Genomic DNA, 15,053 nt, shown 5'->3' with positions numbered 1-15,053 from the left:
TTTGAATTCTTATTGAAATTTCCATCATCTAGAGTTATCCCAAGTCTCATCAGGTTTATGGTTTGCTTCAAGCCATTGCTTTGCATCTACTTGCTCTTGTTGCTTAAGTCTATACATATCAGAGTTGAGCATTTGGCCACCCCAGATACTTAAGCCTTTTAATGTAATTAGAATCTCTTATCTATATATCTAGACCTACATCCTCGCTATTCTCACCAATGATGCTGTTAAGGCAGAATTCTTCAGTTTAGATCCACTATGAACCAATGAAAAAATTAGATGGAAAAATGAATATTCCATATGAGTGTGTTTTGTAGGGAACTCTTTTAATACCATTTCTTAGAACATGCCCATTATGCTTCGGTTTCCCCTCAACCCTCTTATATATTTTCCATTACTATGAATATAATTATAGTTTTTCTTCCTCTTCTGACCAGTCACCTATAATGAGTACTACTTTAGTGTAATTTTCAAGTTTACTTTTTAATTTATTTTTGTTTTTTTGGTTTTTTGAGAGATGGGGTTTCACTATGTAGTTGAGACTGACCTGGAACCTGGAACTCACTATGTATCCCAGGCTGGTCTTGAACTCAAAGTGATCCTCCTGCCTCAACTTCCCGAGTGCTGGGATTTCAGGCGTGAGCCACTACGCCTGGCTTCCAACTTGATTTCTTGAAAAGGATTTCTCGTGGTGCAGACAACTCTAGGCCTTGCCCTTGGCAGGGAGAATTTTTAATTTGAATGCTTTAAACATTCATTAATATCTTTAATTTTTTAAATTACTATTTTTTGACTAGAGACAATATTCGGTAACTTTAAGAGATCGTAGTATGCTTATTACCAAGAGTATCCTTGGAATTGATTCCCCTTGGTAGGAAAGCTTACTCACATTGAACAATTTTGAAAAGTTATTGTGGATAAAGTGGAGATGTGATTTAAACTTATCCTACAAGTAGAACTTCATAAATGCTTTTTACAGTTTGATGGACATGAAGACTCGCAAGTGTCTGGTTCATATCTAAGAAACCTAACCAGAAAATTCTGCCTGAGGCAGTTTGTGGCAGCCTATTGGATGTTTCAGGTAGAAAATAATTCCACTCTCACTAAAATTAAACCAAAGCTGCATGTGTCTTCTGTTCCAGATGAGCGCTATATAATAAATATCATGCTGGAATTGTCTTAAAACACGAATGGCAAACTTCTTAGAAACCAAGCACCCAAAGTGCATCCCCAAACCCATTTATTCATCACAAAGTGCCAACACAGCAGTTAAACCTGAATACTGAGGTTTTAGGTTAGAAAAAGCTACTCATACAATAACATCTTTTGTCTTAGAAAATCACAACATATGTACCATAGGTTTGCCACCACTGTCTTAGTCCTGCATAAAAGGGAGAAATCACAACAGAAAAACATAGATAATAAGGTCAGGAATCATAAGTAACCACTTAGTAGATTTGTATTTGTAGTCATCAAGGAACTTTTTATACAATGCCTCAGGGACTTGAGGCCTTTTAAAGAATCCATAAAATACACCATGAATCTAGCAGGTTAAATATCTGCTATGATAAGAGGAAACCAAGGCTAAAGTGGATTGCTACTCACTATATAACACCTCCCTTGACATTTACTTTTCCCAGAAGAGTCAAGAAACTAACTAACCTACCTATTTCCCCATAGTAAGTGTCATTATGCTATACTTCTGTCTGTTCCTCAAACATGGCAAGTTTATATTTTTCTCAGGTTTTTACATTAGTCATTTTCTGTGCCTGGAACAATCCTCCCTGTCGTGGTTACCAAACAAGTTCCCCTAAGGAGTCATTTCAGTATTAAATAGTGTCCCTTCAAAGAGGTCTTCTGTTTTAATCTGTGCTGCTATAATAAAATTCAACAGATTGGGTAATTTATAAACAATAGCAATTTATTTCTCACAGTTGTGGAAACTGGGAAGTCCAAGATAAGTACTTAGCAGATTGAGGTTTGCTCTGTGCCTCCAAAATAATTACTTTTTTGCTACATCTTCTGGAGGCTGTGTCCTCACAAGAGCAAAATGGTGGGGCTTAGTGATGCCTACATTATAAGGCAACTAATCAATCCACTTATGAGGGCAGAACCCTCATGACTTAATCATTGCCCTATAGAACTCACTCCTTATTAAGTTTCAGCACATAAATTTCAAACCATAGAATGTTCTCATAGGCCCTTGTAGGGCTTTGTTTAGAAATGTATAACTTCAGGGCCGGGGATTTAGCTCAGCGATTCGGTGGCCTGCCTTGCAAACGCAAGGACCCAAGTTCAATCCCCGGTACCAAAAAACAACAACAACAACAACAACAACAACAACAACAAAACAACAACAACAACAAAAAAAAACCCAGAAAACAACAACAACAACAAAAGAAATGTATAACTTCAAAGTATGAAAGAAATCAAATAAAGCCAAGAAGTATAAAATGATTTCATTTAAAAATTTAAAAAGTCACTCTTTGCATGGAAAATGAATTATAGAGGAAATTAATGGAAAAGAGTTATAAGCCAATTTAGGTTAGGCTTTTGAGGTTGGGTTCACTGAATTTTATGTTAAGTTGCTTGATAGCTTCGAAAAGTGAAGTGTACAAGAAATGCTTCCTTGCTAATCTCAAAAGAGCAGCAAAATGATATTTTATGAGAGAAAGGTCACATGGGCAAACCTGAGGCTGGCCTAGTTCATTATTGTCCTTGGGTGATAACAAGGAAATAGGACCTCAGTAATAAAACTACAAAGAACTAAATGATCTTGGATGAGCACCTCAAGTTCAAGGCAGAACCTTGATTTTGGCCATAAGGGATTCTTGACAGAGAACTCAGCTATTTTGTGCTTGAGTTTCTCACCTGTGGCACTAAAAGTGGGTTTGGCCTTTATTTACAATATTTGGACTGCCTCACTCACAAGTGCAAGGTCCTGAGTTCAATCCCTGGTACCAAGAAAAATATATATATATATATTTGGAGGAGACAGAGGAAAATATCCACTTGGAATTTGTACAGCTCTGTATCTTGAAGGGTACTGCTTTGTACTTCAAGCATTTATAGATCCTCAGTGCTTATACTTACTACTTTGTAGCTTCTTGTTGGTCTTGATAATTAATTATTGTAAAATACTGTTGATAGTTTGGTGAATTTACAAATTTATTTCTTTTATCTTTTCAGGCATTGTAGTCAATCTAGAGAAATTAGAAGAAGAACAGAAGAGACCCTGTCTGTGAATGCTAATGGTATTTGATACTTAGGTTTTTCTCACATGGGGACTGTTTTTAATAGACTTTACTAAAATGATTAATTGAAAGGAAGAAGAGAATTGGTCACCAGTTATTTGATTAGACCATCTTATATACAACTGGGACCGTTTAGATAATGACCACAGCAACTTACAGGATTTTCATTGTAGTTTGTAGTATAAAAGTGCAGTTTGTGACTCTCTCAAGTAAAAGAGGTCTTTGCCCTCAAATGGATTATAATCTATAAAAAAATGTTGAATCCTACTCAGTATTTAGCATCATACATAAAGAGGGCACAGGGAAATTTGATATTCACAATTATATTTATAAAGAGTAGTTCAGCCTAGAGACAAGGTTTTCATGCTTGTTAAGAATGGAATAAGGTATTTTGAGTGTACTTATTCCTAGAAGAACAGAGTTTAAATTTTAACTTTCTCCAGCACATAGTTTTAGGTTTGTTTTACAGCTACCACTCCTAATTAGTAGTTAAGTAAAGAGAAAAATAAAGCTTAAAGTCTACCAGGCCCCTTTCATTGGTACATGTGGACCTGGATCATGTCTGTTTGCTGGAACTCAGCTTTCCCAAACTGGTGTTTTACTTGGCTTGGTAACATTTTTATTTAAATAAATGCAGAAACTTAGAAAACATAAAATAGAAGGTTCACTGTATTCAATACATTTTAGGAGTGAGAAATTCTTAAATATCTCTCCATATCTATTCTAAATATTAACTAAAAGCTAACTGCCTTTTTAAAAGTCAAGTAAATAATACTGAAAAATTATTCTCGAGCTTTTATGTAGCATGTACATTTTTAAAATGTGAAATATTGATAGTACAGGATTTTAGATATATCTTCATATACTTTTTTGGCTCATGGCAAGGTATTTAGCTCAGTGGTTCTTTCTCCGGCCTCATTTTGTTTTGCCCATATTTGTTTTGGCCCATACACTAGAAACTATATCTGAAAAAGTGAAATTTCATGAAATTATTAAAGTATTTCAAATGTGATAAATAAATTTTCTTGAAAATAAGAGAATTAATACTAAATTTGGGTTCTCAAGTTTTATAAAACCAAGTGAAAGCTATTGAACTTCATAAAAATTATGCTCAGATGTGGCATTTAGAATAATGGATACTGCCACTATTGCACTGATAAAACATAGGGCATATTATTGCTCACCAAAAAGAACATATCTTTGACAGTTTGTTATTTTACATAATTCTCTTCCTGACTCTTTTTTGTCTATCTAGGAAATAATGACGATAGCCTAGAGTGGCAGTAAATGTTAATCATAAATTATATAAAAAATGCTTATATATAGGATAAGTCTCTTAAAATACTATTTAATAATATAATAATTGAAGTATATTTTAACAGCTTATTTTAGAATATCTTTAGATGTATAGAATTATGGAATGACAAGAAACATTCTTGTATACACACACTTGTTTTCTTCTATCATTGTTCTCCAGTATCTCACAATAATATGGTACATTTATCCAAATTAACCAATTTTGATGCATTAATTATTAAGTAAATATCTAAATTCATTCATATTTCTTGTTTCTTTTCCCTAATGATCCTTTTCAGGATCCCACCCAGAGTACTACTACATTGCACTTAATTTTTCTTTCTCCTTAAGTTCCTCTTGATTGTGACAGTTTTTTATTCTTTCCTTATTTTTTGATTATTTTGATAGTCTGAGGCACATTGGCCAGAATTTTGTGGAATGCCCCTCAGTTGAAATATCTATGATACTTTTTGTTATGTTTACACTGGTACAATGTGTTTCAGGAGGGAAGACTGTAGAGGTAAAATGCCATTTTTAATATATTGTATTTGAACTTACTACCAATAAATACCATTTTTATATTTTTAATATTAGAACCTACTAGCAATATGATTTATTGCTATTAATATTAAACATCTAGATTAAGCTAGTGTTTGTCAAGTTAAACTACTATCAAGCTCCTCTTTATTTCTATATTGTAGCCTTTGGGAACAGTTACTGTAGATAGCCCACAATGAATGATGAGTGCAAACTTATGTACCTCCTCAAGAGCTAAATATGTGAAAAATATAATTGATTAGCCTTCAGAATGGGAGATTTGCCTTTGCTCCTTCAGTTCTTATCTATTTGTATCAGTATGGCCTCAAAGATATTTATTTCACTTTGGATGCAGTAATATTTAATTTTGTTGCTTAATTTTTGAGCTTTCATCATTAGATATTCTTCAGTTGGCTTAAATTGGCTTTGTCATACTTTTCTCGCATTATTATGAGTTTTGGGTTTTTAAACAATTTCTTCCTTACTGGCATTATAAGATGCTATGTTCATCTTACGTATTTTTTGCCCCCAGTTCTAGAATCAAGCATTTCTTGAAGGATCCCATGTTTCTTATATATGGGTGCTAGGTGTGCCTAGCTGAGATATTATTTCTTTTACCTTCTTTCAATTAACAGAGCAATAACTATATGTTTTTATATCTATGTATCTATAAATGTGTACCATCAGTACAGTAGGCCCCCCATATCTGCAGTTTATTTTCTGTGATTTTAGTTATTCATGGTGTATTGGTCTGCTTTTTTATTATGAGACAAAATACCTGACACTTGTAACTTAAAGGAGGAGAAATTAATTTTTGGCTCATGATTGCAGAGATTTCAGTCCATGGTTAGCCATCTCTTAAACAGAAACATGATGGTGGAAGGGTGTGCTAGCACAAAGCTGTTTATTTCATGGTTGTAAGCAAATAGAGCACCAGGAAAGAGTATAAAGTAGAGATATACCATCCAAAGGCATACCCCCAGTGACCTACCCGCAACTGAGCCAGAATTCCTAATAGCACATTCATCTATGAACGCCAGTAGATTAATCCCCCAAGATCCAATCCAGGAGTCTTTGAATTGAGTCAAGTTGCTAATTAAAAATAACTATCATGAGTCCATTTCTTGCCAACCTGATACCTAAGCAAATCTCTTTAAATCATTCTTTTTTTTTTTTTTTTTTTTTTTTTTTTTTTTTTTTTTTTTTTTTTTTTTTTTTTTTTTTTTTTTTTTTTTTTTTTTTTTTTTTTTTTTTTTTTTTTTTTTTTTGAGGCAAGGCCTCCCTGCATAGTTCAGGCTGGCCTTGAACTCATAATGTATCCCAGGCTGGCCTTGACCTCACAGCGATCCAATCTGATCCTCCTGCCTCAACCTCCCAAGCGCTGGGATTACAGATATGTGCCACCACACCCAACTCCTTAAATCATTCTCTTTTTTTTGAGTTGGTCTCACTATGTAGTTGAGACTGATTTGGAACTCACTGTGTAGCGCAGGCTGGTCTTGAACTCATAGTGATCCTCCTGCCTCAGCCTTCCGAGTACTGGGATTACAGGCATGCGCCACCATGCCCAGCCCCTTAAATCATTCTTAACCTCCAAATAAACACAATAAAAAACAAACTGGAAGAAAAATGAAACAAAAACAAGATGATAATTCCATCTAATATGACATAACTATCTGGAGTATAACTGGCGATAATCCCGTTCCCAGAATCTCAACAGTTTCAACATTGCACCAAAGTCCAAATCGAAAGGCCCCTCTGGTACTCAGGGCAAACTCTTAACTGTGAACCCCTTTAAAATTCAAAAAGAAAGCTACATATTTTGAATATACAGTGGTATGCAGAAAACATTCCCATTGCAAAATAAAGAAGTAGGGAGATAGAAAAAAAAAAAATAGGAGCAAAGCAAGACTGAAACCCAGCAAGCCGAACATTAAGTTCGTACCTACTACATGTCTGGCATCCAGACACATGATGGTGAAATGTGTGTTCCAGAAGCCTCATGTAGTCCACTCCTGTGGCCTTCCTTATTGCAGTATACATGAATTTTTCTTTGGCTGGCTTTGCTTGATCTCTGAACTTTCCTCTACAGAAGTTTCATGTTCCTGGCATCTCCATCTCCATGGAGTCTTCTATGAAGTCCAGGTTTCACTCCCACAGCTTAACACATCACCCTCTTGGGGGCTTTTGTCAGGGTATTAATCCTGTCACGCATTTTTACTGGCCTCCTCAGGCCTTTTTTTGAAATCTGGGTAGAAGCCTCTGTGACACCATAGCTCTTGCATTCTGCACATCTGAAAAAACTCCATTATGTGGACAATGCCAAGCTTTTCTGCCAGTTTGAGTAGTAGCATGCTCCTCCTTGCACATTGGGTGCAGTGGGCATGGTAACATGAACCCAGCCTAAACAATGACATGCGTTCCATTTTTGGAGGTCTAGGGATTCTCCAGAGGCTCTTGTTTTAAATGAAACATTTACACTTTTCTATTTTGAGATAGTGATGGGCGAGATCTTGCTGATTTCTAAGATGCCTTCAGGGCATCTTTCTTCTTGTCTTGGCTCAATTTAAGAGCCCCTGTGATCTTAATCCAAAAGTCTTTCATTCCAGTCAAGTTCTCCATTAAAATTAATGCACAATCATGATCAATTAGAGTCCAAAAAATATTAAATAAAATATTCTAAAAATAATTCATAGGTCTTAAATTGGCATGCTTTTCTGAGTTGTATGATGAAATATCATACTGTTCTGTTGTCTTACCCAGGACATGAATCATCCTTTTGCCCACTGTATCCATGTTGTGTACACTGTCCTACCATTAGTCACATAGTAACTATCTCACCTAATTACTGTCACAGTGTTGAAGTATTTGGTCCTTTAACACTTATTTTACATAATAATGGCTCCAAAGTACAAGAGTAGTGATGCTTTTATTTCATTTCAGGTTATCGTGGAAATTGCTTTATTCTATCACTAGCTATTTAATCTCTTATTGTGTCTAATTTATATATTAAAAATTTCATAGATATGTATATACAGGAAGAAAGCATAGCATATATAGATGTTGATACCATCTTGTGTTTCAGGCATTCACTGGAGATTTTGTATCATATTGTCCTTGATTGGAGCAAAATAAGGTATTTATAATAATGTCTCCAAATTTATTCCATTGCCACATGGAATACTGGTGTCTCATCTCTTGCTTAACTATAACTTTCTACTCCCAGCTCTGAGAAACTTTAGTTCCTATAACCTATTGAATATATTATGGTGTCAAACCTGCTAGCATATAACTTCAGTGATGAACTACTGTATGAACTAGAGAAGAGTACATATATGCAGTTCTTTTTGCCTTTAAAACATAGTCCACTCTCTACCATTTCCAAAATTTTATGGGAATACTCTTTTCTTTCACCCTTTTCAGTGAGCTTAGTTTATACATTTGTAGTACATTTAGATTTATAGTATTCTACACTTCATCTAGGAATTTCAAGCTCTTGAACTATTTTCCAAATGTTCACACATAAAATGATACCCTTGTGCAATAAAATTCACTCATTTTGTGTTAATGGCTTTTTAGTAATATCTCTGAGTTGTTTAGCTGTCATGACATATTTCATAAAGCAGCAGTAGGAAGATTGTGCAGGATTCAGCCTGATCTAATATACACTTAATTTCTAACTAATCAAAAAAAATTTAGGCTTTTGGTTCATCATAAAATACCAATTCTGATAAGTACCTCAAATTATGTGGTCACTTATTCCACAGTCAGCTGTTCAGTTTTGTCAGAGTTCTAATAACAAAATAATTGTTTAAAAAGAAGTATAATTATTTGTTAAAGAATAAGGTTGCTGCAAAGCTGTGTAGATCTAATCTTTGATTTTTTTTTAGTGTGAATTTCTGTACATTTCTATCAGCTGGAAATATTTTGAGCATCACTGATATTGTCTCATTACAAAAATCTTGTAGTAGAGCAATTTCTGCATTTTGAACAGCTAAAGAAGAGCAGTATAATGCTTCCTAAAGTAAAAATAACAAGAACCCCTAAAACAAACCAAAAAAACCACCAAATTTTAACATTTTATAATATTGTGATATACATAGTTAAAAAACTTGTTGCTTAGAGGAGTCAGCTTTGGAATTGATATAAATGGTTAAAAGGAGTTGTAATTATGCAGTGATATTGGTCAAGGTATGGTGAAGTTAGAATAAATGCAGCTTTTACTGTGATGAAAATTGCATGGTACTGGCAAGAAACAGACCCAAGGATCAGTGGAACAGAGTAGAAGATGCACAAAAAATTCCAGTCATACTAAGCCACCTCTCCTTTGACAAAGGAGCCAAATACCCTCACTGGAGGAAAGACCATCTCTTTAAGAAGTGGTGCTGGTAAAACTGGGTTTCAACTTGCCAAAGATTAAAACTAGACCCGTATCTCATCATGCACTAAACTAAAATTGAAATGGATCAAAGATCTAAATATTAAAACAGAAACACTAAACCTGCTAGAAAATAGGTTAGGTAGAATTCTTGAGAACATTGGTATAGGAAAAGTCTTCATGAACAAAAGTTCAGTTGCACGTGAACTAACAGAAAGAATCAACAACTGGAAATTCATCTTATTAAAAAGCTGCACAGCAAGATAAACCACCAATAGAGTGAAGAGACAACCCACAATATGAGAAAAGAATTTTTATGAGCTGTTCCTCAAAGGTCTACTATCTAGAATATATAAAGAACTGAAAAAAAAAAATCAGGCCTTCCAAATTTAAAGACCCAATCCAAAAATGGTCTTCTGAAATGAATAGACATTTCCCAGAAGAAGAATTAGAAGCAGGAAATAAACATATGAAAAATGTTCAACATCTCTGGTCACTTGAGAGATGCAAATGAAAACAAAGCTAAGATTCCACCTCACTCCAGAAAGAATGGCTGCTATCATGAAATCAACCAAAAACAAATGCTAGTGGGGTTGTGGGGAAAAAGTAACCCTTTTCCATTATTGGTTGAAGGGCAGACTGGCGCAGCCACTGTGGAACTCAGTATGGAGGTACCTCAAAGTAACTAGGATTAGAGGTCCTTTTTGACCCAGTTATGTCTCTACTGGTTATCTTCCCAAAATAATTAAAATAATCATACCATAATGATGCTCATGTTTATAGTGGCCCACCTTGTAATAGCTAAATCTTGAAAACAGCCCAAATGCCCATCAGCTGATAACTGGATAAAGATGTGTTCTTTCTTCTTCTTCATAAATGAAGTACTATTAAGCCATGAAGAATGTGAAGCTAGAGACATTCATAGCTAAATGGATGCATAGTGAAGCCATACTCTTAGGTGAAATAAATAAGACACACGTATAAATACCAAATAGTTACGCTGGTATGAGAGACTGAAAGTATACATAAGGGCCAGAATGTATAATAGACAATGTGAAATAAGATAAAAAGGTCCAAGGGGAAGTAGGGAAAGGGATAGGAGAAAGGAAAGAAGGGTAAGGAAAAAAAGAAGGAAAATATGGAAACAAAGTTGTTGTTTGTAAATAGGCAGGTGAGGAAGGGTGGAAAGGGGAATGGGGAAAAAAACCAATATATATCACATACAGGTACAAATTCTCAATGATAAATGTGATCATAATGTAAATACTTAAAGTGTACCAAAATACTTTAAAAATAATAAATGTAGCCATTGAAAAGATCAAGGAGCATAGTATAGAAGACAGTCTTCAGGATACGCTATGCAACATGTGACTTAAAAATCTGTTAAATCTAGCTATGGTGATTCTTTTGAAGGAGTTTAATAGATAAGTGCTTTGGGTTGAAAGTCAAAACTAAAGATAAATAGGAACTTTGCCATTGATTTTCAGGATTGTAAGAAATATAAGGTGTCTTTCCTTCATTTTGGAATTTAAATTGAAAATGATTTGCATAACTGCTAATTAATCAATGAGGTTTTTTTTAGGTTAAAGTAAGACCGTTATGTTTTCCTCATAAAAGCAAAGTGCTCCTCAAATCTACCAGTTTTTCTAAGAACATAAGTAAATCTCTCCACAGGATATTAGATCATATTGTTGAGAACCGAATGTGGGCACCTAGAACTATTTGGACAAGGTAGTAAAGAATCAGATAATAAAACCACAATAGTTAGTATTATATGGTCTATCTGATTCCAAGAAGGGAGGTTGGCTAAATATAGACAGACTTGTTTTTGTCTGATAATGAAGAAAATTTCCACCAAGGCAAAGATGTGAGTGTAACTACTTCTTTTTCCACCTAGAAATTATGTCAATCTATTATTTATTTTCTGTTCGGTTACATGAGTCAGTGATGCACTAACACCTGTGAACATTTTTAAAGAACTTTCTGTTTTGTCTGTAATGAAGAGAATTCCAGGAATGCCCCTAAGGTAAGATATATTTGATATTTCTCAGGTCACACCACCTGCTCATAGGGCAAATGTTGGGAGCCACTGGAATTTAACTGAGGTAAGGGAAAAGAAAGATCATACAGTTTAAAAGTTTTCTTCAATTTGCTCCAGTTTGTATTTCTTATCCCTTAAATCATGATACAACAAATTTGGGGCAAAGAGGAGATGAAGATGAGGACCAAAGGTGCCTTAAAACAAGGCAGTAGTTGTAATCCTACATTTTTCATTGGTCATGTAATTCCATGAAATTTTCTGCAGTGTAGCTTGCTAAAAATGGTAATAATACCTTGTTTATGTGAGCTGTAATAGTGTTCAATTCATTATCTTAGAGTTAGTGTTCTTGTGTATTATCTCACTTGAACTTCATAATACTATAATACCTGAAAAAATATATAAACATATATAACATATTTATTTAAAAATTTTTAAAATTTTGATAATGTATAATTTCCTTTACATTCTATCATTTAATCCTTATTAAACTTTTATTAGTTGTATAGAAAAGGTATTATCAATGGATTATCTTCTTTTCACAGGGAATGAAAAAATAAATGAACAGTTCAACTAACTTGCTCTAGATACTACTACAGTAGATAAGCAAAAGAAATTGAATTTAACTCAAAACTTCATATTCTTGTGTAGTTTGGATCCCCTAGACCATTTAACTGGAAATATTTTAATAATCTTAATTTCAGGTTGCATTCCATATTAATTAAATAATGAGTAGGGGTTTAAGCCAGACATCATTAGTTTTTTAAGACCTCCAGGTGATTACCATATTCAGCAAAGCTGAGGAACTGCTAGTCTTTTAAATAATAATTTAGCCTGATAATTATCTATTCAGTTTCATAGTTTGTGTCTGAGGCACCATTAACACACTCTTCTCTCAGGCTTGTTACCATGTGTTGGATTTAGAGAAATTGCAAATTGTATCCCTTTTCATCAGTCAAACTATATGTACTAGAAATATGTGAAAAACAAATTAGCTTCGAGAAGACTATGCTTTCCTCTGAGAACAAGGATGAAAGTATCATCTTCCTAATTTTGGTCAACCTGAATATCAAGAAAAATCAGCCAAAACACATGCATGAAAATCCTGAAAAATATTTCTATCCCAAATCCCTGTTTATGCCCTTTGTGAAATGCTTTCAGACTTATCTCACTTATCTAATGGTCTTGTTATTATTTCTTCTATTTTTTTTCAAAGAAATCTTAAGAAAATCAGAGAAAAACAATTTATGCTTTCAGTGTACATGAAAGAAGTTCTTAGACATCCAATATGCCACTTAGTACTTTTTTATAAATCAGAATTCTAGGAATCCAGGTCTAAACTGGCAGAATTTTCTGTGCCCAGTAGACCAAGAAATTCCAGTTCAGAATATTCCTGGAAGTCTGCTGTCACTGGAACCAGAGTCTAATATGATAATACTTTTGAGATAGTCCCAAGTGGAAAATTCAGTCAAGTGTTAGTTGCCCATCATGTTTGTTATCAACGACTACCTTCAAAGCTTCTAGTTAAAGAAGTAACTGTATTTTAAAAACAATAAAAAAATATAAAACCTCTTTCTTAATAACTCTGGGCAGGCAGAACCTGTGAAAGAGCCAGAAATTTGTGGCATTGAGTACAGTATTCAGTAAGTAACACTAGACCTGTTTAGTATCTCACAGAGCTAACCAGAGTGTAAATCCTTTATAGCAAGAGTACAATAGAGTTCTTACTTGTTTCTAGTTAGTTAAGACTAATTTTTCACTGAAGTTTTAAAAAGTAAGGAAATAGTATTTGAGATAATTAAAAAAAATAGTCTTCCTGACATTAACTACTTTCAGGGAGGTTAGGGTGAACATATCTTCTATTGTTTCTCCTCTATTCCCTCTTTAGTTAAATATGGGCAGATCAAATTCATTGATCATTAAGAAAATACATCTGTTTCAGAGACAGATGTTGCCTAGCATATTTGATGTGTAAAAGCTTATTGCGCTAGCAAACTTCTCTCCTTGATATATATATTAGGATGACCTATCTACTCTTAGACACAACTAAATTACCATGAAAATGACTGAAGATAAATTGGCTTTATACTATATTCTTTTTTTTTTTTTTTTTTTTTTTTTTTTTTTTTTTTTTTTTTTTTTTTTTGGTTTTTTGAGACAGGGTCTCACTATGTATTTGAGACTGACCTATACTATATTCTTTACAAGGTGACTAAGGATCATAGAATTGGCACTCAGTTCAATGTCAGAAAATATGTTCTCTTCTTAGCTCTGATGCTAACTACCTGTGAAATTTAAGTTATTCATGTATTAATTTCCTCATTTTTCTTTAATTTTATCTTTAAGTTTTTTTAATACAAATGGACAGGAATATATGTTCTTTCCCATACCATCACAGGTGAATGTAAGGTTTAAATATGAAAGTTCTTTGCCAAAAAACAATGTTTTAGGAATTATTTTTCATTTAAATCTTTATGTAAGTGCACTTTAACCTCCGTTTAATAGCATAGAGTCATCTACTGCTTGCACCATATTTTTGAAATATACTTTCAAAACATGTTGTAATGCCACAAGATAAGCAGAAAATACTTAAACAGAATGTTAATATCATATGAATATTTTGAGAAAAATCTAAAACATTGATAGTAAGATTGTCTTTTATTAATTATTAGCATGCAAAATTTTCCTTAATTTTACAGCCAACATAAAACTTTAAATTAATTTTAGGAAGTAGCAGGTATATTCAATAGTAGTGCTTCCATAACCTAGGTAGATACATTTATTGTCTTTTTTGCTATTACAGATATTAGACAGTACAACTTATGAAACCCTATTACTATATCAAATTCAAGTTTCTATTTCATATATAAGGCATTCCTCAATATTGAATCTAATTGGCTGCTGATCCGTCATTCAATCCATATTCTGATTGGTATATCTCCTGGTTATTACAGCATGAATTCTAAAATACATTATGGATTTTATAAAGTTTGTTCCATAATATGCTGGAATAATATGATTCATTTGAATTAAATTTGCTTTATCATTGAGTACATAGAAAATGGAACTAGATCCATTTTGTTTGTTTGTGTGTGTGTGTCTGTGTCTGTGTGCATGTATGCACGTGAAAGCACATGGACACCAAAAGATGGAAATGTCACTAATTATGCAGCCTCTCCATTTTTTCACCCTTTACTCCATGGTACCTATTTTTAATGTTCTAAAGTCTGAGCGTTCTCCTCATGGTGAAAGTTTTCTTTATCAGATAATTATGAATCTTGTACCACAATTAATCTGTGATCATTCTCACCTCAGTATATGTGTAAAAAAAATTGCAAGGTACAAATTAATGCCAGGAGAACATTTCTAACAAGATCAATGTTTGTTGAATATATCATCAGTTTCTTTTTGTTGCTCAGTAGTTTGACCTTGAATTGATTTGTGCTATTTCTTCATCTGTTGATGGACTTCCATTGTTGGGATATTATGAATAAAGCTGTAATGATTATTGAAAGAAAAGTCTTGATAAAGATATGTGGTTTCTCTACTT

General features: G+C 33.6%; 1 protein-coding gene across 1 annotated transcript in view; it reads left to right on the top strand.

Annotated features, from left to right (window-relative positions):
* Col11a1 (collagen type XI alpha 1 chain) overlaps positions 1-15,053 on the top strand; it is a 531,458-nt gene that overhangs the window by 29,372 nt on the left and 487,033 nt on the right. The window contains exon 2 of the mRNA XM_033758344.1: positions 3,190-3,254. The gene's annotated coding sequence lies outside the window, so the exon portion shown is untranslated. The remainder of the gene's footprint in view (positions 1-3,189; positions 3,255-15,053) is intronic.

Source organism: Fukomys damarensis, unplaced genomic scaffold, assembly GCF_012274545.1.
Source record: "Fukomys damarensis isolate Sample0158 unplaced genomic scaffold, DMR_v1.0_HiC HiC_scaffold_33, whole genome shotgun sequence".
Classification (NCBI taxonomy): Eukaryota; Metazoa; Chordata; class Mammalia; order Rodentia; family Bathyergidae; genus Fukomys; species Fukomys damarensis.
The sequence above is the reverse complement of the archived record's forward strand: the minus strand, read 5'-3'. Positions and strand labels throughout refer to the sequence as shown.